Source organism: Lithobates pipiens, unplaced genomic scaffold (genome assembly GCF_037356315.1).
Source record: "Lithobates pipiens isolate NorthernLeopardFrog02 unplaced genomic scaffold, aLitPip1_a1.2 Scaffold_19, whole genome shotgun sequence".
NCBI classification, from domain to species: domain Eukaryota; kingdom Metazoa; phylum Chordata; class Amphibia; order Anura; family Ranidae; genus Lithobates; species Lithobates pipiens.
The window spans coordinates 243,334,535-243,360,521 of record NW_027507764.1 but is presented as its reverse complement, the minus strand read 5'-3'; the positions used below and the strand labels follow the sequence as shown (position 1 = coordinate 243,360,521).

The following is a 25,987-nucleotide window of genomic DNA, read 5'->3' as shown; positions in this document are numbered from 1 at the left end:
GTTGCTGGCTTTAGCGATATGGCTGTTGAAGCCCAGGTCCCGAAGAATAGGGACTTTTTGGACGTGGTCATCCTTATGCTCTCAAATACTAGGAAATTAACTTCTTGTAAAGTTTGCCATTAGGAAGTTCCATCATAGGAAGTACTCTGTGAGACAAATGCTGTCCTTTCTTCATTCTAGTCTGAAGCAGCGTCTGATCTACCATCAGTACCATCAAGGGATAAATCTTGTCTCTGACTGTTTTGTTTCAGAGACCATTGGCCTCTCATTCCTAATCTAAGGTCTATGAATGGTGTCATGCATATTGCCCTGTATTATTGTGGGACCTCAACCTGGCTTTCTTGGCCCTTAGGAGGCCCTCTTTCAAACCTGTTATGCCGCATACACACGGACAGACTATCCGGCGCTCGCCTGTCCCCACTCCCTTTCCTGACCGGCCGTGCTGCGTGCTCGGATAAGGGTCTGCTATGGACTTTGGGGGGACCCCCACTCCGTTTTTTCAGTGTAGGGCTTCCCCTTTAAATCCAAACCAGGCGACGGGGCTCGCGAGGTGTCATTCTCGCAGATGGAGGTGGCGACATGGACTTCCTTCGCTAGTTCTGTCTACCTGGAGTCACGTTCAAAATGAATGGACTTTTCTCCGTGTGTGGACAAGTCCGTTCATTTCAAAAGTCCGGCGGACTAGCACACAGACGGGCGTATTGCTTTTGAGTCAAAACTTCTTTCTAAGTCCGCCGGACTTTTTGGAAGAAAAAGTCTGCCGGAGCCCACACACGGGTGAATTGTCCAGCGGACTCTGGTCCGCCGGATAATCCGATCGTGTTAGGGATATTTCTTTATCTGACTCCCTCATCAAGTGGCTTTTCTCTTTGCTCTCACACAGTCAACAGAGCATGCATCACAACGGGCCAAATATACATTAATGCTTCATGGGTTCTTCAATATCAAGCATCTGTTTCTCAGATTTGTAAGGCTACCACTGGGTTTTCTGTCTACATGTTTGTTAAATCTTGTGAAGTGAATGTTCAGGTCACCGCTGATGCCAGTTTTAGTCATAAGATTACCTCTGCTCTGTGGCGAGCCTTACCTTACCCCATTGTTTTGCGGGCCTGTTAGTGGCTTTTGCTATGTCCTCACCCCTCAGTTGGACTACTTTCTGATGTCCCATGGTTATAACTTGAGATCATGTGTCCTGTATTGTACAATTACAAAAATTAGATTTTTTGACATACCAGTAAGATCATTGTCTTGGAGGACAGTAGAGGACACAGGTCCTTCCCATGTAATCTTTGTGATAAAACTTTAACCACTTTGCATCCAGGCCAATTCTGACACTTCTCTCCTACATGTACAAATCATAATTTTTTTGCTATAAAATTACATAGAACCCCCAAACATTATATATGTTTTTTTAGCAGACACCCTAGAGAATACAATGGCGGTCATTGCAACTTTTTATCTCGCACGGTATTTGCATGTAAACATCCCTTGTAATAGGAATATGACATGACAGGACCTCTTTACAGTGAGACATGGGGTCAATAAGATCCCACATCTCATTTCTAGGCAGGGAAGCCTAACATCAAATAAAAAAAAAAAGATCCTGGCTTCCCATTTTTTTTAATGCAGAGGCCCTGCGTGATGTAATAACATCGCACCCAGCCTCCATCGATCATATAAATTCTGACGACCACCTGGTCTGCCGGAAATCTCTATGGTCAACATCTGGGGCCGGCAGATCCTGTCTCCGACTCAACGATCACTGCGGGAGGGGGGGGGCGTCCCCTTTTGCCGCCCGTAAGAACAATCAATCAGTGGAACAGCCACTATGATCATTCTTATGGTGTAGGGAATCGCCGGCTGAAAATGCTGATATCTGAATGATGCCTGAGGCTATACCACCGCAAAGTCGAGGCCATCATATGACGGACTGCCGACGGCAAGTGGTTAATGGAGGGTAGAGACATTAACCACTTCAGCCCTGGAAGATTTGGCTGCTCAATGAATGGGCTATTTTTTGTGATACGGCACTGCGTCGCTTTAACTGACATTTGTGTGGTCGTGCAATGCTGTACTGAAACCAAATTTACATCCCCCCCCCCCACAAATAGAGCTTCCTTTTGGAGGTATTTGATCGCCTCTGCGTTTTTTATTTTTGCGCTATAAACAAAAGAAGAGCGTAAATTTTGAAAAAAAAAAAAACACAATATCTTTTACTTTTTGCTATAATAAATATCCCACATTTTTTATCAAGAAAACTATTTATTTATTTCCTCAGTTTAGGCTGATATGTATTCTTCTACATATTTTTGGTAAAATCTAAAATATTGATTGGTTTGTGCAAAAGTTATAGTGTCTACAAAATAGGGGATATATTTATGGCATTTTTATTATTATTTATTTTTTTACTAGTATTGGCAGCTGAGATATTGTGGCGGACATTTAAGACACTTTTGACACATTTTTGACAATTATACAACGATCAGTGCTATAAAAATGCACTGATTACTGTATAAATGTCACTTGCAGGGAAGTGTTTAAAACTAGGGGGCGATCAAGGGGTTAACTGTGTTCTAACTATAGGGGGGATGGGATTGTCTAGAAGAGAAGACAGATCAGTGTTCATAATCTGTATGAATGCACGATCAGTCTCCTCTCCCCTGAGAGAACCGGGATCTGTGTATTTACACACACAGATCCCAGTTCTCGCTCTGTCTCGAGCGATTGCGGGAGTCTGGCAGTCATCGCGCCTGCCGGGCACTCGCATCGGCTCCGGGCACATGCCGTGGGCATCTCTAGTGGCCACAAGGCAAAGTGACGTAAGGTAACATTGTTTCACCCAGCCGTGCCATTCTGCCACAGTAAAACTGCAGCGGCTGGTCGGCAATGGAGAATGGAATGGTGATAGATGGTGGAAGGTTATGGCAAGTAACAAGAAGGTTCCCATGTTTCAAACAACCATTGGAAATTATAACGCTATTTGTACTACTAAAAAAGATATGCAAAACACCAGAGCAAAGTCTAATAATGCATTAAAGCATTTATTCACCAATGCTAGAAGTCTGCCAAGCAAAATAAATAAGTTGAAAGCTCTGGTGCACGAGGAAAGCTATGATGTAATCAGTATAGTTGAATCTTGGCTTCATTCCACACATGACTGGGCTATTAATATTCCTGGCTATGCACTCTTTCGGAGAGATAGGGTAAAAAGGAAAGGTGGCGGTGTCTGTCTCTATGTGAGAAGTGGTCTCAAAGCGAGTATGAATGAGGACCTAATTGATGGAGAGTGTGATATGGCTGAAGCATTATGGGTGGACCTGCATATAGATGTGCGTAGTTCAAAGTTAATCATTGGAGTTTGTTATAGACCACCCAATGTTAACAAGGAGGTGGAGACTCAGCACAGATGGAAAGGGCTGCAAGGCCTGGGACGGTTAAAAATGAATGGGGTATTTTAACTACCCGGAAACTAACTAGAGTAATGGCACTGCTGGAAGAAAGGGCAAACATTTATAAACCTATTACAGGACAATTTTATGGTCCAGTTTATTGTGTTCCAACTAGGAATGATGATCTGTTGGACTTGGTAATCTCAAACCATGCAGAGCTTATTACTAATGTTCATATAATAGAACATCTGGGTAGCAGTGACCATAACATGATTTAATTTTGATGTTAGCTATAAGCAAAAAACACATACGGGAAAGAAAGAAAAAAAATAAAATAATTTAAGAGAGCAAATTTTCCAAGGATGAGGGCTGCTCTTCAAGACAGACTAGGAGGGAATATTGACATTGATGAACACAGTACAGAAATTTTAATTCTTCAAAAAGACTGTATGTGAAAGTATATTCCCATGGGAAATACATTTAAAAGGCTAACAAAAAAAAGAAAAGAGCTTTTAAAAAAATGAAAAATTAAGGAACACTAATATGTAAAAAGGAAATCAAGGACGCAACAATTCAAAACGAACGACAGATTGCAATAAATAGTAGGAGAAAAACACAAAAAATTATTCAAGTATATTAATAGTAAAAAGGTCAGGTCTGAGCATGTGGGCCCTTTACAACATAATCTAGAGTGGGTGACTGGGAACAAGGAGAAGGCAAATTTATTAAATACTTTCTTCAGTTCTGTGTATCCAAAGGAGCATGGGGAGCTCAAGTTCATAATGGGGAATGTTTTGACACAGCCACAATGATAAACAATGGCTCAAAAGTGATATGGTCTAGAAATATTTAGACAGAATAAAGTTGGATAAATCAACTGGACCAGATGGCATCCACCCATGGATCCTAAAAGAATTAAGCTCTGTCATTTCAAAGCCTTTGTATCTAATTTGCAGGGACTCATTAACCACTTTCTGACTGCCGGCAGTGAAATGACGGCCAGGCGGCGCACCTATTGTGGCGGGAGGCCGATGACGGCCTCCTGTTTAAACAGGGAATGCGCACGATCGTGCGCGCGCATCCCTGTTTCTTCGGCGGCGGCGTGTCACGGAGACACCGCTCGCCACTGAAGGGGGTGAACAGCCATTGGTTATGGCTGTTTACCATGTGATCGGCCGTGATGAAGTTACGGCCGATCACAGATGGTCACACCCTACTGTGCACGGCACACTGCGCGTGCACGTCGGTGGCGGCGTGTTCCCCGGGAACACTGCTCGTCACCGATGCTGGTAAACAGCCATTGGCCGGCTGTTTACCCACGTGATCGGCTGTGATCCTTTCACAGCCGATCACTAAAATGTAAACAAACCGCGGTAACGAGATGTTACCGGGTTCTCCAGTGTACACCAATCACACTGATTGCCCCCCCCCCCAATAAAGAGGACCTGTCACCACCCCTCATAGTACCTGTCAATCACAGTCCATCAGAGTACCTGTCACAGTCCATCAGAGTATTTGAGTACCTTTCACAGCCCATCAGAGTACCCGAGTACCTGTCCCAGTCCATCTGAGTAATAAAGGGTCTTGAGGATATTAGTTATGAGGAAAGGTTGCGAGCACTCAACTTATTCTCTCTGGAGAAGAGACACTTGAGAGGGGATATGATTTAAATTTACAAATACCGTACTGGTGACTCCATAATAGGGATAAAACATTTTTGCAGAAAGGGAGTTTAACAAGACTTGTGGTCACTCATTAAAATTAGAAGAAAAGAGGTTTAACCTTAAATGACATAGATTCTTTACTGTAAAAGTGGCAGGGATGTGGAATCCCCTTCCACGGGTGGTGGTCTCAATGGGGAGCATTGATAGTTTCAAGAAGCACCCTAAAGACTACAACATACAGCCATATACAAGGTGATACTGACATATAATCACACACATTCAACCTCACCTACTATGTAACTGTGGGTATAGGATTGTTTATATGGTATTGTATGATATTTTTAAATTATATTTTTTATTTATTTATTTTTATGGTTGAACTAGATGGACTTGTGTCTTTTTTCAACCTGACTAACTATGTAACTATGTAATCCCTGCTGCTTGCTACAAAACTGAGACTAACTGGGTGCAGGAGGGGTTATAGAAGAGATTTTTCTACAATTCATTTTGCCAGGGTCCAGTCACCTAAAGAAGCTGCCTTTAAACCATAGTTATTACTAATTATCCTGTTTCCTGTACTGTTTTCTCTAGAAAATGATTTGAAAGGTAAATCAAATATCCTATTTTTTGGGACTATAGATATAATAAAATATATTGCCACTAAAAACTGTAGATGTGGTTTTAAATAACATTTTAATTGGATAGTCTAAGGTAGAAAAGCAAAGGGTTGAGATTTGAGGTATACCAGATTTGTGTGACCTAGAAAAAATAGTTGTGTCTACCTTAGGCCTTTAGTCTGCAGTTGAAGTTAATAGTAAGTTGAAGTTAAAGTGGCTTTTTCCTTTATCTGTACCTTGCAGGTTTCCCTAAAGAGGACTTTTCAGTAGTTTTTTTTAAATCTGTTAAATAATGTTACCTTATATCAGTAAAAGCAACCCTTGAGCTTGTCAGTGTCTTTGCATTGGCTGAGATGAAGCCATCAGTCTACTACAGGCAGAAGGAAGCCATACATGGGTTGAATTCCAAAATCAGTTTCTTGGGAAAATCTCAACTAAGAATTATTGTTCGAACTTCGCACCATTAGTGGGTAGTAGCAATCACTGATTTTTTGTGCGGCCAATGAATTTGAGTGATCGAGCATGTTGAAAAATTTTTGAAAAGCGATTTTCTAATCAATGATGGGAGAATCGTGCGAAAAATATAAACTGAAAATGAAAACTGAACTACATATTCCAGGTGAGGTCTTAGTAATGATTTGTACAGGGGCAAAATGATATCTCTCTCTTTAGAGTCCATACCTCTCTTAATACAAGAAAGGACTTACTTTGGAAACCACAGCTTGGCATTAAATGCTGTAATTAAGCTTATGATCTACCCAAACCCACAGATCTTTCACCACTATGGATCCCCCCAGTTGTACTCCCTCTTTTATGCTTATCCCAGACGCTATATCATTTATAAAGGTATTAAAAAGTAAGGGCCCCAGCACTGAACCTTGGGGTACACCACTGATAACCTTAGACGATTTACAGTAAAAATCATTAACCACTACTCTCGCTGAGTTTGGCCTTTTAGCCAGTTTTCTACCTACAAACTGATCTTTCCAAGCCTGTAGACTTTACATTACAAATTAGCTGTGTGGGGGGAACTAAACTATGTCAAAGGCTTTTGCAAGATCCAAGTATACTGTACTACGTCCACAGCCACCCCTCTGTCCAAGGTTTTACTTACCTCCTCATAAAAATAAATCAGGTTTGTTTGAAAACTTCTGTCTTTCATGAATCCATGCTGTCTGTTGTTTAAATTTTTTTTCTCAGTCATTAAGTTCCTAAAAATTAGAAAAATTACAGAGCTCAATACCTTTAGGATCCGTGGGGGGATGCCATCTTGTCCAGGTGCTTTAACCACCTTTATTCTGGTGGTTTAACCACCTTTATTCTAAATATTCCTGGACCATATGACTTTTGAGCCATTGTGGATCATTTGGGGCTGTCAATACCATCCCTATTATGGACTTGAGCTCCCCCATGCTCCTATGTATACATAGTAGATGTTAGGGGTGCAACGGATCAAAAAACTCACAGATTGGATCGTTCCTCGGATCAGAGTCATGGATCAGATCATTTTTCGGATCAGCAAATAATAATATAATTTGCAAAAACCTGTGAAAATTCCACCACCATATAGTCCCCACTGTAATATCCACAATCTCCCTCACTGTAATATTGGCTGAGTATGGCTGGGTACGGCTGAGTATAGCTGGGTACGGCTGAGTATGGCTGGGTATCGCAGAGTATTGCAGGGTATGGCTGGGTATCGTAGAGTATGGCTGGGTATCACAGAGTATGACTGGGTATCGCAGAGTATTGCAGAGTATGGCTGGGTATGGCTGGTTATGGCAGAGTATGGCAGAGTATGGCTGGGTATGGCAGAGTATGGCTGGGTATGGCAGAGTATGACTGGTTATGGCAGAGTATGGCTGGGTATGGCAGAGTATTGTAGAGTATGGCAGAGTATGTCTGGGTATGGCAGAGTATTGGCTGGGTATGGCAGAGTATTGGCAGGTATTGCAGAGTATTGGCAGGGTATTGCAGAGTATTGGCAGGGTATTGCTGGGTATTGCAGAGTATTGCTGGGTTTTGACAGAGTATTGGCAAGGTATTGCAGAGTATTGGCAAGGTATTGCAGAGTGTTGGCAAGGTATTGCAGAGTATTGGCAGGGTATTGCTGGGTATTGCAGAGTATTGGTAGGGTATTTCCGGGTATTGGCAGGGTATTGCAGAGTATTGGCAGGGTATTGGCAGGGCATTGCTGGGTATTGCAGAGTATTAGCAGGGTATTGCAGCGTATTGGCAGGGTATTGCTGGGTATTGCAGAGTATTGGCAGGGTATGGAGGGATGGCTGCTTCCATCCGATCTCTCCCCTTCACTGTACAGATTAGTACAGAGAGGGGAGAGAGGAACCGGTGTCATGACATGGCGCCAGTTTGTTTACAAGTGATCGCTCTGTCGGAGCGATCACATTGTAAACGGCCTGGGTGTAGAAAGATAGCCGCCGCTTTGGAGCTAGGCCGAAGCCGCGGCCTTTCCTAAGGCCAAGACTGCGGATCTCGGCATGTGCCTCGTTCAGATCACAGATCGGTGACCATCCGTTGCACCCCTAGAACCTACTATAAATTCAATAAAATATATAAATACACAATATAACTACCACCATAAACAATAAATATAACATACAAAATTAATAAAAAATGAAGTGTTTATAATAAATATATCAATAAAGAAGTTATTTGAAAAGTTCATAAAGAATAAATGTAAATATGTGATTAACCACTTCAGTCCCGAAAGATTTGGCCCCTTAATGATCAGGCAATTTTTTACGATACGGCACTGTGTCATTGCAACTGCGCGGTCATGCGATGCTGTACAAAAACAAAATTGGCTTCCTTTTTTTTATCCACAAATAGACTTTTTTTGGGTGGTATTTGATCACTTCTGGGATTTTTATTTTTTGCGCTATAAACAAAATAATAGCGTCAATTTATGGAAAAAAACACAATATTTTTTACTTTTTGCTACAATAAATATCCCCCTTTCTTCCTCAGTTTAGGCTGATATGTATTCTTCTACATATTTTTGGTAAAAAAAGGGCAATAAGCGTATATTAATTGGTTTGTGCAAACATAATAGCGTCTACAAATTAGGGGATAGATTAATGCCATTTTTATTATCTTTTTTTTTTTACTAGTAATGGCGGTGACCTGTGATTTTTATCGGGATTGCGACAGACAGATCGAACACTTTTGACACTTTTTTGGGACCATTGACATTTATACAGCGATCAGTGCTAAAAATAGCTACTGATTACTGTATAAATGTCACGGGCAGGGAAGGGGCTAACACTAGAGAGCGATCAAGGGGTTAACTGTGTTCCCTAGATGTGTACTAGCTGTGGGAGCAATGAGACTGACTAGAGGAGGAGACAGAGAACACACAATCTGTCTCCTCTCCCCTGACACACAGATCCCGGTTCTCGCTCTGTCATGGGTAACGATCACGGGAAACGCACATCAGGTCCGGGGACACACAGCGGGCGCAAATGCGTGCCTGCTACAGTGTCTTAAAGAACCGACGTACAGCTATGACGGCTCGATCAGGGGAGCCATCCTGCCACAGTATAACTGCAGTGGCTGGTCCGAAAGGGGTTAAAGAAGTTCATGAAGGGCATTAGCCAATGCATCCCATTGGGTAATAAATTTAAAAGAGCGAACAAATGTCCTGGATGGCTTAACTCCAATGTAAAAATGCATATAAAAGCAAAGAAGAAGGCCTTCAAAAAATACCAGGTTGATAGGTCATCATCAGCATTCAGACTTTATAAAGAATGCAACAAGATATGTAAGGGTGCAATAAGGACTTCTAAGATAGAACATGAAAGACACCTAGCAGAGGAGAGCAAAAAAAATCCCAAGAAATTCTTTAAGTATGTACACAGTAAAAAAGGGAGTACAGACCATATTGGCCCCATAAAGAATGAGGAAGGACATATGGTTACAAAGGATGGGGAGATGGCAAATGTATTGCGTTCATTCTTCTCTTCCGTCTTCACAAGGGAATTGGGGGACTTCAGTAACCAAAACTTCAGTGTTTATCCTCATGACACATTACAGGAAGGAAGCACCTACATGGCTAACACAGGACAGAATTAAAATTAGACTTGGGAAACTTAACATTAATAAATCACTGGTACCAGATGGCTTTTACCCGGGGGTACTTAGGGAACTCGTTCAAGTAGGGGTGCAAGGGATCGTCACCGATCTGTGATCCAAATGGGTCACCCCGCTCGAATCGGCACATGCTGCGGTCTCTGCCTTAGGAAAGGCAGCGGCTTCGGCCTAGCTCCGAAGCGGCGGCCATCTTTCTACACCCAGGTGGAGCGATCACTTGTAAACAAACCGGCGCCATGTCATGACGCCGGTTCCTCTCTCCCCTCTCTGTACTAATCTGTACAGTGGAGGGGAGAGATCGGATGGAAGCAGCCATCCCTCCATACCCTGCCAATACTCTGCAATACCCAGCAATACCCTGCCAATACTCTGCAATACCCAGCAATGCCCTGCCAATACTCTGCAATGCCCTGCCAATACCCAGCAATACCCTGCCAATACTCTGCAATACCCAGCAATACTCTGCAATACTCTGCCCATTCTCTGCAATACCCTGCCAATACTCTGAAATACCCAGCCAATACTCTGCAATACCCTGCAAATACTCTGCCATACACAGCCAATACTCTGCCATACCCAGCCAATACTCTGCCATACCCAGCCATACTCTGCCATACCCAGCCATACCCAGCCATACCCAGCCATACTCTGCGATACCCAGCCATGCTCTGCGATACCCAGCCATACTCTGCAATACTCTGCCATACTCAGCCATGCTCAGCCGTACCCAGCCATACTCAGCCAATATTACAGTGGGGGAGATTAGGTATATATTGGTGGGGACTAGCCCCCCTGGTCTCTAGATGTTTTTACCCCCAAAAGCTTGCTTTTTCAGAAAAACTGATAAAAAAAAAAAAAAAAAAAATAAGAATAAAATTAAAAAATAAAAGTAAAAATATATAAAATAATGTCCAGAGCTCGTTAGCACTAATTTAAGCGGTGTATCCGGCTTTGTGAAAGAACCTGTGTACAATGTACAGCGTCACCGCGCACACTACGTCATTTCCGGCTTGTCTGACCCGTTGATGCGCAGCTGGAACGCACGCCGCTCACTCGCTGGGTTTGTTTCTTTCACAAAGCCGGATACACTGCTTAAATTAGCGCTAACGCGCTCTGGACATTATTTTATATATTTTTACTTTTATTTTTTTAATTTTATTCTTATTTTTATTTTTTTTATTTTCATGATTTTTCTGAAAAAGCAAGCTTTTGGGGTAAAAACATCTAGAGACCAGGGAGGCTAGTCCCCACCTATATATACCTATACTGGGGGGCACCAGTGAGGTGGTGATACTGGCCTCTTCTCTAACATTTGCCTAACAGGGTTATACTACCAGCTTTCTCCTGTAGACATATGTATTTTGTCCCCCACTAGCTAAGGTGTTGCACTGCTTTTCAAATAGTTTTTACCTGATTGACTTTTTATAATATCTTTCATATATAAAAAAAAATGTTATAAATTTTTTTTTTTCAAATAAAGCAAGTGGTTTAAAGACCCCCCTTTTTCCTGTGACCTTTATAAACCTGTTCAGTACCACCCAATAAATCCCCAAAAAGCTCTGGGAAAATGTGGTAAAAGTTTTCCTTTTTTTGTAAAAAAATTTTTGGGGTAACCGACATACTATACCATGAGAGCTGGTTTTTCTCTCCTTTGAGGAACTACCGTACCTGGCATATTTCGTTTTTCTGCATGTTACTGTATGACAAACCAGAACCTTTGGCAGAGTGTGGAGGATACAGCCGGCAGGTGTAACCCTCAACAGCAAGGCGCACAGTGGAGTAGAATGTACACGCTTGTAACCCCCTTGGGGGTACGTGGATCTGGTGAGTGGGGACCCAAAAGGGGGAACGAGCACGGAAGTCACCAAAAATATATATGATCACGAAAGTCACCTTCTTTGCTCTTCCTGAGCTGGAATTCTGTATATTGTTGGACATTTATTAGAGGAACTATTGTGGACTACCTCGATATTCTACTTAGCTCTATTTTCAAATTTTTTTCTTTTTCAATCTTTTTTACATTTTTCATGTGGATAGGGAGTTTTCATATATAACTCTCTGTATAATTTTTACAACCTGTATATGTTTTACACATATTTTGCACATATATATATTTTTCTTCACACCTTTACAAAAAGGTTTTAAAAAAAACCTCTTTTCTTTTTAAACATATATATCTTTCTGCTGATGTTTGCATAGGATTCACGGATCTGACGGTTGATGATTTATGCACTTATAAGTCTAGTCTATATTAGTTGGTATTTGTTGTGGTATATTCACATAGGTTTTTGCACTGTATTATTATTTATTGAGAGCCGTAGGGTTAATATGCATAAGTACTAATATTATGGGCAATTAATGCTATCTTTGGAATTTTTGTAATACTTAGCACTTTTAAGGGGTACACCTTGATATTGTACTGGAACTACTCACATTTATTTGCAAATGCACTTTACACTGGGTTCTATCTTTTATAACCCCTGATCTAAGGTTCTCTTCATCTTTTTTCACCCACCCATAGGGGCTATTGCATATATTTGCTGGTGCACATTATTGGTGTCACCAGCACATATATATACGCAATAGGGAAGGTTTTGTACTGATATCACTTACTAATTTAAGGCTTGTGAAGTGGTGTGGGTTATTAGTTGAACACAAGATTTAACTTTTAACAGCCCAATTATAACTATTTGAGGTAGCGCCAATAGCCCACATTAACAACCCATATAAGTCACATTATTTATTATTTGGCAGCGTAACACATACAGAAAGACACACAGGTATTCTCTCTCACACACACACACACACACACACACACTCCCATGCACACACACACATACTCCCACAAACACACACATACTCCCATGTACACACACTCCCATAAATACACACACATACTCCCATGCACACATGCACACTCCCATACACACACACACACACACACAAACACTCTCATGCACGCATACACACACACCCCGGTCCTCTCCTCTCCTCTTCCAGGTAATGGCAAGTTGCTGAAACTCAGAATTCCCTGATCGTTCCCTGTTTTGCTGCCTGTGTTGAATGGCCTGTCTTCACCTTCAACCCTCGCCTGCAGTCAGCAGCAGGTGGGCGAGGCTTGGAGTTTCCCCAACTGCTCTGATGTTTGCCAGCCTGGAGCTGTGATTTCTTCTCCATGGGTGGGTTGAGGTATGCCAAAACTTCATCCGAGAAGGGGAGGTGCCCGGGAGCTTTCCTAGTGATTGGCTAGAACTCGGGAGGTGCTGGGGAGGTTCCCTGGTGTTCGGCGTGCCCCTCTGAGATGCATGCCATAATGGAGCCAGTGGCGGTACTCATTCCGGCACTGGCTCGTGGGATGCTGGGATTTACTTGCAATTCTGGGATGGTTGGGAGGTATGCAACAGTGAATACAAATTGTATCAAAAAATGATGTAAAAAATAAGTCTGTGCATGATTTCCTTTGTGTCAGTAAAGCTCCTGGCAGTTCAGGACACATCATCCATGCATATAAAAGAGAGTTCCCCTGATTCTACCTCACTTTTGGTCACCTCCCATGCTTATAGAAGGGCAATTGCAGGTTTGCCATCTCCTAACATGCAATTTCACTTCCTGCTTTTCATGGTTACGGGAAGCATGCTTGTGTGTAAGGCAATTTTAGATTTTGGTTGGTGGGATTTAACATTAACAGTGAATGGACGCAGATAATTTTTACTTTTTTTTTTTTTTGATGACATATTAAACATAATAGTCATACAGGGATTAAACTAGCTTCTACCAGGAGTTATGTTACACCATCATCTTACCCTGTTCTGTTCCTGTTTTTGTCCTGGTTATTAGAGGTGCACCGAATGGAAATTTTGGTGCTGAAACTAAAACCGAAAATGCAGGATGCACTTGCCCGAAAAACGAAACCAAAAATTACAGTTTTAAAAAAAAATTTTTTTAAATGTAAAAAAATTTTTTTTTTTATATATAATTGTATTATATTCAACTTTTTAATTAATATCAGTTTAAATGAATATGAATTTATTGTTGGCCATTATTGGCACCTTTAGTTTTTAAGCTCAAGAAAAATGTAAATATATATATTTTTATATATATTTTTTTGTTATGTAAGCTTGTATAATATATTTATAAATTGACTGATGGTATGATTATCCCATTAATGTATGTATATTTATCTATTTGTATAATAATTTTCCAATAAAATTAAGATTGACATTTAAATTCTTTGTATGTCTGCACCCTGGTCCGTTGGGCTTCCGTTGTGGTGTTAAAAATCCAGCTTGGTGTATTTTTGGTCAGTAAAAAAAATAAAAAATTTACAAAAAACACGCCTCCCGGTTCAAATGCATTGAAAACGCAGCAAGACCGCATCATTAAAGTTTTTGATGTTTTTTTTTTGAGTCACATGATCTATGAAAAACACACCATAAGCACAGTAAATCATGGTAAAATTGCACCTTTTCTCTTATTGGTATTCTGCGAATAACACCATTTTGCCGACTAAATGTTTCAGCCACCGAAATTTCGGTGCATCTCTACTGTTTTTTTTTAGAAAGGGTTAATATGATGTGAAGGGTTTCATCTCTACATTAACCAGTTGAGATCCGCGCTATAGCCAAATGACGGCTACAGCGCGGACCTCCTTTGCCGTGCGGCCTGCGCGCCCCCTGAGGGGCGCGTGCGGCGTGCTCTGTGATCGGCGAGTCTATGAGACTCGCCTGATCACCGATCTGAGCAAGGGGTCGATCCCGACCCCTTACCACGTGATCAGCTGTCAGCCAATGACAGCTGATCATGTGATACAACGGAGCCGGTATTTGGCTATTATTCCTCCTCGCGCTGACAGCGCGAGGAGAAAAAAAAAAGCCGATCACCGGCGGCCGTGATCGGGACATCAGCCCTGCCAGTGCCCACCTGCCCCCTGCCAGTGCCACCCATCAATAAATAAGTGCCCCCCGTCAGTGCCACCCAGCAGTGCCCACCGTGCCACCCAGCAGTGCCCACAGTGCCACCCAGCAGTGCCCGCAGTGCCACCCATCAGTGCCCGCAATCTGCCTCAACAACGGTGCTGCACCCCAGTGCCACATATCCGTGCCCATCAGTGTCATCTATCAGTGCCCAGCAGTGCCACCTATCAGAGCCACCTATCAGTGCCACCCATCAGTCCCATCTATCAGTGGTACCTATCAGTGCCCCTTAGTGCCACCCATCTGTGCCACCCATTCGTGCCACCCATCCGTGCCTTAATCATAATCTGCCTCAACAACAGTACTGCACCCCAGTGCCACATATCCATGCCCATCAGTGTCATCTACCAGTGCCCAGCAGTGCCACCTATCAGAGCCACCTATCAGTGCCCATCAGTCCCATCTATCAGTAGTACCTATCAGTGCCCCTTAGTGCCACCCATCCGTGCCACCCATCAGTGCCATCTTATCTGTGCCCATCTTTGCCCATCAGTGCCGCCTTGTCTGTGCCCATCAGTGCCGCCTTATCTGTGCCTATCGGTGCCACCTTAACTATGCCTATTGGTGCCACCTTAACTATGCCTATCAGTGCCCACCAGTGCAGCCTATCAGTGCCCACCAGTGCAGCCTATCAGTGCCGCCTCATCAGCGCACTTCAATGAAGGAGAAAAATGACCTGTTTGCAAAATTTTATAACAAACTATTAAACATGATTTTTAAATTTTTTTTATTTTGCATCTTTTTTTGTTTGTTTAGCAAAAAATAAAACTCCCAGCTGTAATTAAATACCACCAAAAGAAAGCTCTATTTGTGGGAAAAAAATGATAAAAATTTCATTTGGGTACAGTGTTGTATGCCCGCGCAATTGTCATTCAAAGTGCATCAGCGCTGAAAGCTGAAAATTGGTCTGGGCATGAGGGGGGTTTAAGTGCCCAGTAAGCAAGTGGTTAAAAATGATCTGGCTTTCCAAATTTGTCAAGCTGGCAATACATTAAAGCGGTATTAAATCGAAAACCAAAAACTTAATATAGTGCATCTTACCAATTATTAAACATGGTGGATGCTTTCCTTTTTCTTTTTTAGATTTTTTTTCCCCTCTGTTTTCACCTTGTGATCTGGCTGGGAGCCCACCTCCTGTGTTAGAGTGTCCCAACTCTGAATAGGGCCTGATGCCCACCTATGCATTTTTAGTGCTTTTTGCATTTTGCAGATTTGCACTACAGAACTTGTTCCATAGGAAACCATGTTAAATGGACTGTAGTGCAAATCTGCAAAATGCAAAAAGCACTAAAAATGCATAGGTGTGAATCAGGCCTAAATGAGCACAGGGACACCTTTGAACAGCAGCATTGTTTGTTTGGGGGAAGGGGAGTGTTAGATGGACTAGCAGATTTGGATACACTAACAAACTGAAGCCAAACTCCAGCTAACACCTTATAAACAGTTACAGCAACAATTATTTTTCTTTTGGGATAAAGGTTTTGCATAATATATATATTATACGTAATACTCAATTTATATAAAATATGCTGTGCGTTACATATGTATTAATTATGTGTTCATTGTTTCAACAGTTGTTGGTTGCAAGTTGTCTCCAGACCCCAACTATATTAATGAAGTTCCCCTTTAAGGTAGGCTCATTATTATGTGTGCAAAAACTTATATAAAGTGTAAATTTACTCATAGGTTTATGTGTATCTGTGAGACTTGCTACTGCCCCAGTAATTAAAGCATATATTATGAGTAGAAGGATGGATCTTATTAAACATGCTTGGAGTTTAATAAGACACGTCACCACTCATTAAAATTAGAAGAAAAAAGGTTTAACCTTAAACTGCATAGAGTGTTCTTTACTGTAAGGCCTGAGGCCGCGTACACACGCGGGGACTGTTCGCCCAACTTTGTCCGTCAAACAGTTTCGGCAAACAGTCCGCTCAAAATTAGCATGGACGGACATGGCCACACACGACGAACGAACAGTTTGCTGAAACCGTGCGCGATGACGTGAACGGCACGTACGACGGGACGAAAAATACGACGTCCTATACACTGCATTATAACTTTCGGCGTGTAAATCCTTTCTGAGCATGCGCGGAACTTAGTTTGACGAACAAGCCTACACACGAGGGGACTGTTCGCTGAAACTTTGTTTCAGCGGATAGTTTTTCGGAATTTCCGAAAAACCTTGTTCAGTGGACTGTTCGCTGAAACTGTCCGCTGAAAGCCCACACACGAGCGGACTGTTTGCCGAAACACTGTTCAGCGGACAAAGTTGGCCGAACAGTCCCCGCGTGTGTACGCGGCCTAATTTACACATATGCATTTTAGTACTTTTTGCATTTTGCATATTTCCAATGCAGTCCATTTAACATGGTTTCCTATGGAACACGTTCTGTAGTACAAATCTGCAAAATGCAAAAAGCACTAAAAATGCATAGGTGTGAATCAAGCCTAAGAGCGGCAAGGATGTGGGATTCCCTCCCACAGGCGGTGGTTTCAGCGCGCGGGGGGGGGGGGGGCATTGATAGTTTAAAAAAAACTATTATATAAGCACCTGAATGACCGCAACATACAGGGATATACAGTGTAATACTGACATATAATCACACACATAGGTTGGACTTAATGGACTTGTGTCTTTTTTCAACCTCACCTACTATGTAACTATACTATGTAACTATGGTTTAAAATTAGTGCAGAGTAGACAGTGAATAGGTGGGCCATGCAAACTGATACAGCACAATGTGGATATGCACAAAATTGCCTGTGCTGCAGCTTTACTCTCTCCAATGAGTTCAATTGGTTGTTTACGATATAACATTATTTTTTATTTACTGAATAAAAATGTATCTTTATTAAACAGTAGAGGAAACAGGACTAAATTTATAGACTGTGGACCAAAGATTATATGCTGCTACTCTCAGGTGATTGGACATTGGCAAAAGTCTTTGCTGGGTTGCCCACTCTTAGCCCTTGTAGACACGGTCGGACATTCTGCCAACCAAATCCGTTGGATTTTGTCCGACAAATTGTGTCCGAAACTGTTGCATACACACGGTCAGACCAAGTTGTCGGAAAATCCGATCGTTCAGAACGTGATGACGTTATTTCGTTACGACGGGACTACGTTCAGGCTAGTAGCCAATAGCTTTGGTGTAGGAATTTGATCTGAGCATGCGTGGCACTTTGTCCGATCGGAATTCTCTACACATGATCGGAGTATGTCCGATCGGACCAGTTTGACGGAAAATATTTCCAACAAGTTGGAAAATTGGGTCCGACGGATATTCCGACGGAATCAGTCCGATGCATACCACACACAGTCGGATTATCCGACAACACGGTCCGATAGGACACATTCCGACGGATTCTCCGACCGTGTGTACAAGGGCTTACACTCATATAACCCCGCCCATTCCGAGGTCCCATTTTTTGATAGTATCCTTAGGTGATGGACACCTTCTCCTCTTGTAGAATGATTTTTTATTTTTATATTTTTTGCCAAAAATATCTTACTTCTTTCGCCTGACACTTCAGTCAAGGTTAGACTGCTTATGGCCTCCTTGGTTTACTAGCAGTTTTCGGATTACTAACTCTTGTGTACATCTTGGGAACTGTAAACAGACGCTGCAATAACGCAGCCAGCCGGTAATGTTTTCTTCAGGCACTGGATTCTTTAATTTGGCTCTCAACTTGGTATGTGGTGCAATGAGTGAGTTGAGTGAAGGGTGCTATGTACAGTATCTCACAAAAGTGAGTACACCTCTCACAGTTTTGTAAATATTTTATTATATCTTTTCATGTGACAACACTGAAGAAATTACACTTCGTTACAGTAGTGAGTGTACATCTTGTATAACAGTGTAAATTTGCTGCCCCCGCAAAATAACTCAACACACAACTATTAATGTCTAAAATGCTGGCAACAAAAGTGAGTACACCCCTAAGTTAAAATGTACAAATTGGGCCCAAAGTGTCAATATTTTGTGTGATCAGTGGCACCATCATTTTCCAGCACTGCCTTAACCCTCTTAGGCATGGAGTTCACCAGAGCTTCACAGGTTGCCACCGGAGTCCTCTTCCACTCCTCCATGATGACATCACACAGCTGGTGGATGTTAGAGACCTTGAGCTCCTCCACCTTCCCTTTGAGGATGCCCCACGGATGCTCAGTAGGTTTTAGGTCTGGAGACATGCTTGGCCAGTCCATCACCTTTACCCTCAGCTTCTATAGCAAGGCAGTGGTTGTCTTGGAGGCGTGTTTGGGGTTGTTATGTTGGAATACTGCCCTGCAGCCCAGTCTCCAAAGGGAGTGGATAATGCTTTGCTTCAGTTTGTCACAGTACACGTTGGCATTCATGATTGCCTCAATAAACTCTAGCTCCCCAGCGCTGGCAGCACTCATGCAGCCCCAGACCATGACACTCCCACCACCATGCTTAACTGTAGGCAAGACACAGTTGTCTTTGTACTCCTCACCTGCTTGCTGCCACACATGCTTGACACCATCTGAACCAAATAAGTTTAGCTTGGTCTCATCAGACCACAGGACATGGTTCCAGTAATCCATGTTCTTAGTCTGTTTGTCTTCAACACTCTCTTGTGCATCATCATTAGAAGAGGCTTCCTTCTGGGATGCCCGCCATGCAGATCAATTTGATGCAGTGTGTGGCGTATGGTCTGAGCACTGACATGCTGACCCCTTCAACCTCTGCAGCAATGCTGGCAGCACTCATATGTCTATTTTTCAAAGACAACCTCTGGATATGACTCTGAGCATGTGCACTTAACGTCTTTGGTTGACCATGACAAGGCCTGTTATGCGTAGGACCTGTCCTGTTAAACCTCTGTATGATCTTGGCCACCATGCTGCAGCTCAGTTTCAGGGTCTTGGCAATCTTCTTATAGCCTAGGCCAGGGGTACTGAATTAAAATTCATGGGGGGACCGGTCGCAGAGTGCTGCGATGATGAAAGGGACAGACTACTTCTCCTATGTAATAAAGGATGATAGGGGGGCAGGTAAGCCAGCTGCAGAAAGAGGACACTCGGGCAACTATTTGGTGAAGCTGCGGTCTGGCTAGAACTGTTACTGGGTCCAAATCCAGACCATGGTCTTCCATTTAGTGATGACTGGCCTAGACCATTTTTATGTAGGTCAATAATTCTGTTTTTTGCCATGGGGTGCCATGTTGAACTTCCAGTGACCAGTGAAACATGTACAACACTGGAAAGAAGTGTAAGTGCAAGGCATACATGACTGGGTAGAAGGAACTACAGACTGCAATAGGTTAAAGAGGGGCTGTTTAGTCAGAATAAACAGGCTCTTACCTGATTGGAGAAGTTTTGTGCAAGATGGGGAGGAGCTGGATAATAGTTGGGAAGGAACGAGGAGGCATCAGTTGCAGGTGGAAAATCGGTGGTGGAATGTCAGTCCAGCCAGATGCTGCATTTTTGCCTGTGGAGAGAGAAAAATGAGTGAGCTGGAGGAGCTTTTATGCCAGCTCTGGGCTGCAGTGGAGATCCATGGCCCTGACTGGGTCCAGCAACAATACTCCTCATCGCTGCAAAAGGTGAGGCAGGACCCCCCCCTCAGCCAAGGCCTGCCTCTACACGTGCTGGGAGGTCTAGGAACATACCCCATGGTCTCAGTGCCGGCTTGGGAGCCCTCCCTGGCTAAGCATTCCTCAGCTTCCGCCAAGAGGGTGCCAGGGAGGAATCCCTGTCCACGGCGGAGTCTGCGCGGGGGGACACTCACCTCATGGTTGCTACAGTCACCTACCTGGTCGTCCAGGCTCAGGTACATGCGGCTGGTGATACTCCAGCTGGAGTGCCAGCCTAGCGAGGGAGAGGGTCTTCAGCGGTCGTTGGCCTGTCCCCAGGCGTGGCCCCCATCTGAACGTGGATAGGGCACTTTGTGGAGCAGGCTCTGTGGCCTGTGGATCATGTCATTCGGGAGGCCCCGCCTCCAGGTCGGAGCCTGGGAGGGCTGGCCAGAGTGGTACCTGTGTGGCGGCTGAGACAGCGGCACTGGCTGATGAAGTCAGCGAGGGGAGCCGGAGTAGCAGAGGCCTGTGCCCTCAAGGAGAGTCCAGAGCACCGCAGCCAATGTCTCCAGCTGTGCCCAGGAGGGGAGGACGGTCAGCAGATCAGTGGCGGAGGTCCCATGGGCAAGCTGCAGTCCTTCCAGAGGGAGCCGACAGCAGTTCAGAGGAAGGGGAGCTGGCAATGGATTCCCTAGAGACAGCGGGGTTGTCAGGATCGGCGGCTGGAGGGGCGTCCCACCCAGTGCAGCCTGGTAAGTCACTGTTTGTTGCCTCTTTGTTATTTCAAACTGCTTCTGTATCTTCGGTGCTTATTGGGGGTTTGGGGGGGTAATCAAGATCCCAAGGGTCTGGTGGGGGTGCCCGAGTCTGGGGGGGGGAGATGGGGGTCTTTGGGACTCTTTGCGGGACTTGCTGCGCCATTTAGAAGATGAAGCAGGGGGGTTCTGCCCCAGTTAGGCCCTCCCCACTCAGGTTAGGGAGTCTCCTGCTAGGGTTAGTGCTGCCCCTCAGAAGGAGCCATCATTGGTGGTCGCGGGCATGCAGACGGAGAAGGATGTCATGGGAGTAGTCACCGGGGCAGCAAGTAAGGATAAGGACGCTGAACGGGTGCGCTTGGCAGATGCAGTGAGGTGCAAGGTATATGCGTGCTTTGAGGGACTGCTGGGAATGCACCTTAAGCTGGAGGTGCGGGAAAAGATTTGGAAGGATGAGTTTGTGGAGATATCAGCCTCTGGATGAAGTTGATATCTTCTTTCAGGGCTATGGGTCCGTTTTTTCCAGGGGGGTTGGGGGTGCTTCCTCCTCTGTATTGCCGGCCCCTAGAATGAAGGGGTTTTGCTGGCAGTTTAATGAGGGGACATATCGGGTTGGTAGCTCGTGTGCTCAGGATGCAGAGGCACCTATCCCCTACTCTGCTGTTTTAAACAGGGAAAGGGTCATGCTGGTGATGCCGGTGGAAAAAGGGACGACGCCAGTGAGGCTGGAAAAGATTCTCCCTTTCCTAGGTAGATATCCTGATAGAGTGGTGGCTGGGCTTTTGGTGGCGGGGTCTAAGGAAGGGTTTCACATCCCGAGTGCAGTGTGGGAGGTTTCTTCCGTCTCCAGAAATTTATGCATGGCACTTTTACATCAGGAGGTGGTGTCGGCCAAGCTGTTTAAAGAAGTTGCTTTAGGTCGCATGGTTTCCTGTCCCACCTTTACCAGGGCTGGTGGTATCCCCATTGGGTGTGGTTCCAAAGAAGGAACCGGGCGGTTTAGGATAAGTCACCATCTTTCTTACCCCAAGGGTGGCTCTGTGAATGATGGTATTGACCTGCAGGTCTGTGCAGTTACCTATACATCGTTCCATGCCGCCATCTCTTGGGTTCGGAAGTATGGAAAGGGATCACTCATGGCCAAATCAGATATTAAATCTGCGTTGACTGCTGCCGGTGCATCCTCAAAGTTTCAGTTTGTTAGGGTGTTGTTAGCAAGGGTCTTATTTTGTAGATCGCTGCCTACCATTGGGTTGTTCCATCTGGTGGGCCCTATTTGAGGCCTTTAGTTAGTTTCTGGAATGGGCAGTTAGGGAGGTAGCGGGTGTGAACTTGGTCATCCATTATCTGGATGATTTTCTGTGCATTCGGCCGTCAGTCTCAGTGTTTTGCTAGGGATGTTAAACCTGGCCGAGGTGTATGGTATTCCATTGGCGGCTGACAAGGCTGAAGGCCCAGCCACAGAACTGGTGTTTCTTGGAATTACCATTGATTCTGTGCCCATGGAATGTAGATTGGTAAAGCACTCAGCCAAGAAGTGAGTCAAGCATGGCAGAAGATTAGATGGAAGGAATTGCAATCTTTATTAGGCAAGCTGAATTTTGCCAGCAGAATTATCTCCATGGAACGGGTCTTCTGGAGGAGGCTGTTGGCGGCCATGTCAGGCATCAAGGTATCTAGTCACAAGGTGCTTAACGGTTACTGTAGTGGTAGTCACAGCAGGCATTCCTTTTCAGTGCTGGGTTCGGTTCTGGCGAACATAGAAGGGGTATGTTCCTCGCGCTTTGAGAGGGTTCTGCTTAGAGCGGCCTTTCTGTTGGCCTTCTTTGGGGCTTTTTGTATCAGTGATCTGGTAAGTCCTTCCAAGAAAGTGCTAGGGGGCCTCATGTTGGGGGACGTGCAGTGCTTTGACTGGTCAGTCAAGATTTGGATCAGGCGATCTAAGATGGATCAGTTGGGGAGAGGGGTACACGTAGAACTGGTCAAGGGCAACGACACCCACTTTTGTGCGGTAACAGCAATGACGCAGTTTCTGCTCGTTCGCCCGTGGATGGATGGAGCTTAATTCGTCCACATACAGTGCCTTGCGAAAGTATTCGGCCCCCTTGAACTTTTCAACCTTTTGCCACATTTCAGGCTTCAAACATAAAGATATAAAATTTTAATTTTTTGTGAAGAATCACCAACAAGTTGGACACACTTGTGAAGTGGAACGAAATCTATTGGATTTTTGAAACTTTTTTAACTAATAAAAAAATGAAAAGTGGGGCATGCAAAATTATTCGGCCCCCTTGCGTTAATACTTTGTAGAGCCACCTTCTGCTGCGATTACAGCTGCAAGTCGCTTGGGGTAAGTCTCTATCAGTTTTGCACATCGAGAGACTGAAATTCTTGCCCATTCTTCCTTGCAAAACAGCTCGAGCTCAGTGAGGTTGGATGGAGAGCGTTTGTGAACAGCAGTTTTCAGCTCTTTCCACAGATTCTCGATTGGATTCAGGTCTGGACTTTGACTTGGCCATTCTAACACCTGGATACGTTTATTTGTGAACCATTCCTTTGTAGATTTTGCTGTATGTTTGGGATCATTGTCTTGTTGGAAGATAAATCTCTGTCCCAGTTTCAGGTCTTTTGCAGACTCCAACAGGAGTTTTGCAGAATGGTCCTGTATTTGGCTGCATCCATCTTCCCCTCAATTTTAACCATCTTCCCTGTCCCTGCTGAAGAAAAGCAGGCCCAAACCATGATGCTGCCACCACCATGTTTGACAGTGGGGATGGTGTGTTGAGGGTGATGAGCTGTGTTGCTTTTACGCCAAACATATCGTTTTGCATTGTGGGCAAAAAGTTCGATTTTGGTTTCATCTGACCAGAGCACCTTCTTCCACATGTTTGGTGTGTCTCCCAGGTCCCTGCTGAAGAAAAGCAGGCCCAAACCATGATGCTGCCACCACCATGTTTGACAGTGGGGATGGTGTGTTGAGGGTGATGAGCTGTGTTGCTTTTACGCCAAACATATCGTTTTGCATTGTGGGCAAAAAGTTCGATTTTGGTTTCATCTGACCAGAGCACCTTCTTCCACATGTTTGGTGTGTCTCCCAGGTGGCTTGTGGCAAACTTTAGACGAGACTTTTTATGGATATCTTTGAGAAATGGCTTTCTTCTTGCCACTCTTCCATAAAGGCCAGATTTGTGCAGTGTACGACTGATTGTTGTCCTATGGACAGACTCTCCCACCTCAGCTGTAGTTCTCTGTAGTTCATCCAGAGTGATCATGGGCCTCTTGGCTGCACCTCTGATCAGTCTTCTCCTTGTCTGAGCTGAAAGTTTAGAGGGACGGCCAGGTCTTGGTAGATTTGCAGTGGTCTGATACTCCTTCCATTTCAAAATGATCGCTTGCACAGTGCTCCTTGGGATGTTTAAAGCTTGGGAAATCTTTTTGTATCCAAATCCAGCTTTAAACTTCTCCACAACAGTATTACGGACCTGCCTGGTGTGTTCCTTGGTCTTCATGATGCTCTCTGCGCTTTCAACAGAACCCTGAGACTATCACAGAGCAGGTGCATTTATACAGAGACTTGATTACACACAGGTGGATTCTATTTATCACCATCAGTCATTTAGGACAACATTGGATCATTCAGAGATCCTCGCTGAACTTCTGGAGTGAGTTTGCTATACTGAAAGTAAAGGGGCCAAATAATTTTGCACGTACCACTTTTCAGTTTTTTATTTTCTAAAAAAGTTTAAAATATCCAATAGATTTCGTTCCACTTCACAATTGTGTCCCACTTGTTGGTAATTCTTCACAAAAAATTAAAATTTTATATCTTTATGTTTGAAGCCTGAAATGTGGCAAAAGGTTGAAAAGTTCAAGGGGGCCGAATACTTTCGCAAGGCACTGTAGATGGCTTATTTCTTTCCAAGTTACAATTCATGGCGGTATTCCAAAAATGTTTATCGGCAGGGGGATTGGTTTCTGGGGCTTACGTGACACATTCTTTTCGAATAGGAGCAGCCACTGAGGCAGCTTGTGGGGCCTTCCTGAGGAAATCATAAAGCGTAGCGGCAGATAGGAGATATCGTATTTACATTAGGCCCCAATTGCTGTAAAGAGATGCCCTCATAAAAAATCTGTGTGTTGTGTCTTTTCTGGTCTTTCTGCTTTTGTTTTTACATTTTTGTTGTGTGACGGACTGTCATCTGGTTCTGTGGTGCAGGATTGTTATTGTGTCTTTTCAGATTCCCCACGATGTCTCATCTGGATATTGGGACATTCTTATGTGTTCTGGGGGGCTGAGGTTAGACCCGGTGGCAGGCAGTTAGGTGTTGCCAGAGAGGAGGACATGGTCAGATGGATCGGGGTTCCTGGGATGCTGTGGCACAGAGTTATTCCTGAGATACATTGTTTTTCACGGCTAGACAGGCACCTGAACATTTTGGTCCTCCACGTGGAGAGTAACGATTTGGGACTCTGTCCCAGGAGACAGGTCATCAAGGATAGCCAGGGCATTTCCTTTGATTACGGTCCTCTTTTCCTGACATGATTGTATGGCTGAATTTACATTGCACAGACATTGCATGTGATCTACACAGCAGTGTGGTGCAAATTACACGCAATGTCTGACATCGCTATAGAGCCTAACAGGGGTACAGACAGCAATAAAAAATTACAAGCATTCTAATCCCTCTCCACTCTATTCAAAACAAAAAAAAAAAAAAAAAAAAGTCTTGCCTTACTTTATACTTTAACCACTAGCTGACCTGCTCATGCAGATATACTGCAGCAGGTCGGCTCTCCTGCACAAATCGCCATACCTGTCTGAATCTGTCGCTGTACCTGGAACGTGCAGGCGCAGGGTCGGTCAGACTCAATGTCTGCAGGCAGCCCGCGTTTGCCTTATACACAGGCAGAACAGAGAACTGCCTATATAAACAA

General features: G+C 44.0%; 1 protein-coding gene across 9 annotated transcripts in view; it reads left to right on the top strand.

The window, feature by feature from the left end:
- The window catches only part of CTNND2 (catenin delta 2), a 918,973-nt gene that overhangs the window by 36,866 nt on the left and 856,120 nt on the right, over positions 1–25,987 (top strand). For all 9 annotated transcript variants that reach the window (XM_077491861.1, XM_077491860.1, XM_077491866.1 and 6 more), the window contains exon 2: positions 16,328–16,384. The gene's annotated coding sequence lies outside the window, so the exon portion shown is untranslated. The remainder of the gene's footprint in view (positions 1–16,327; positions 16,385–25,987) is intronic.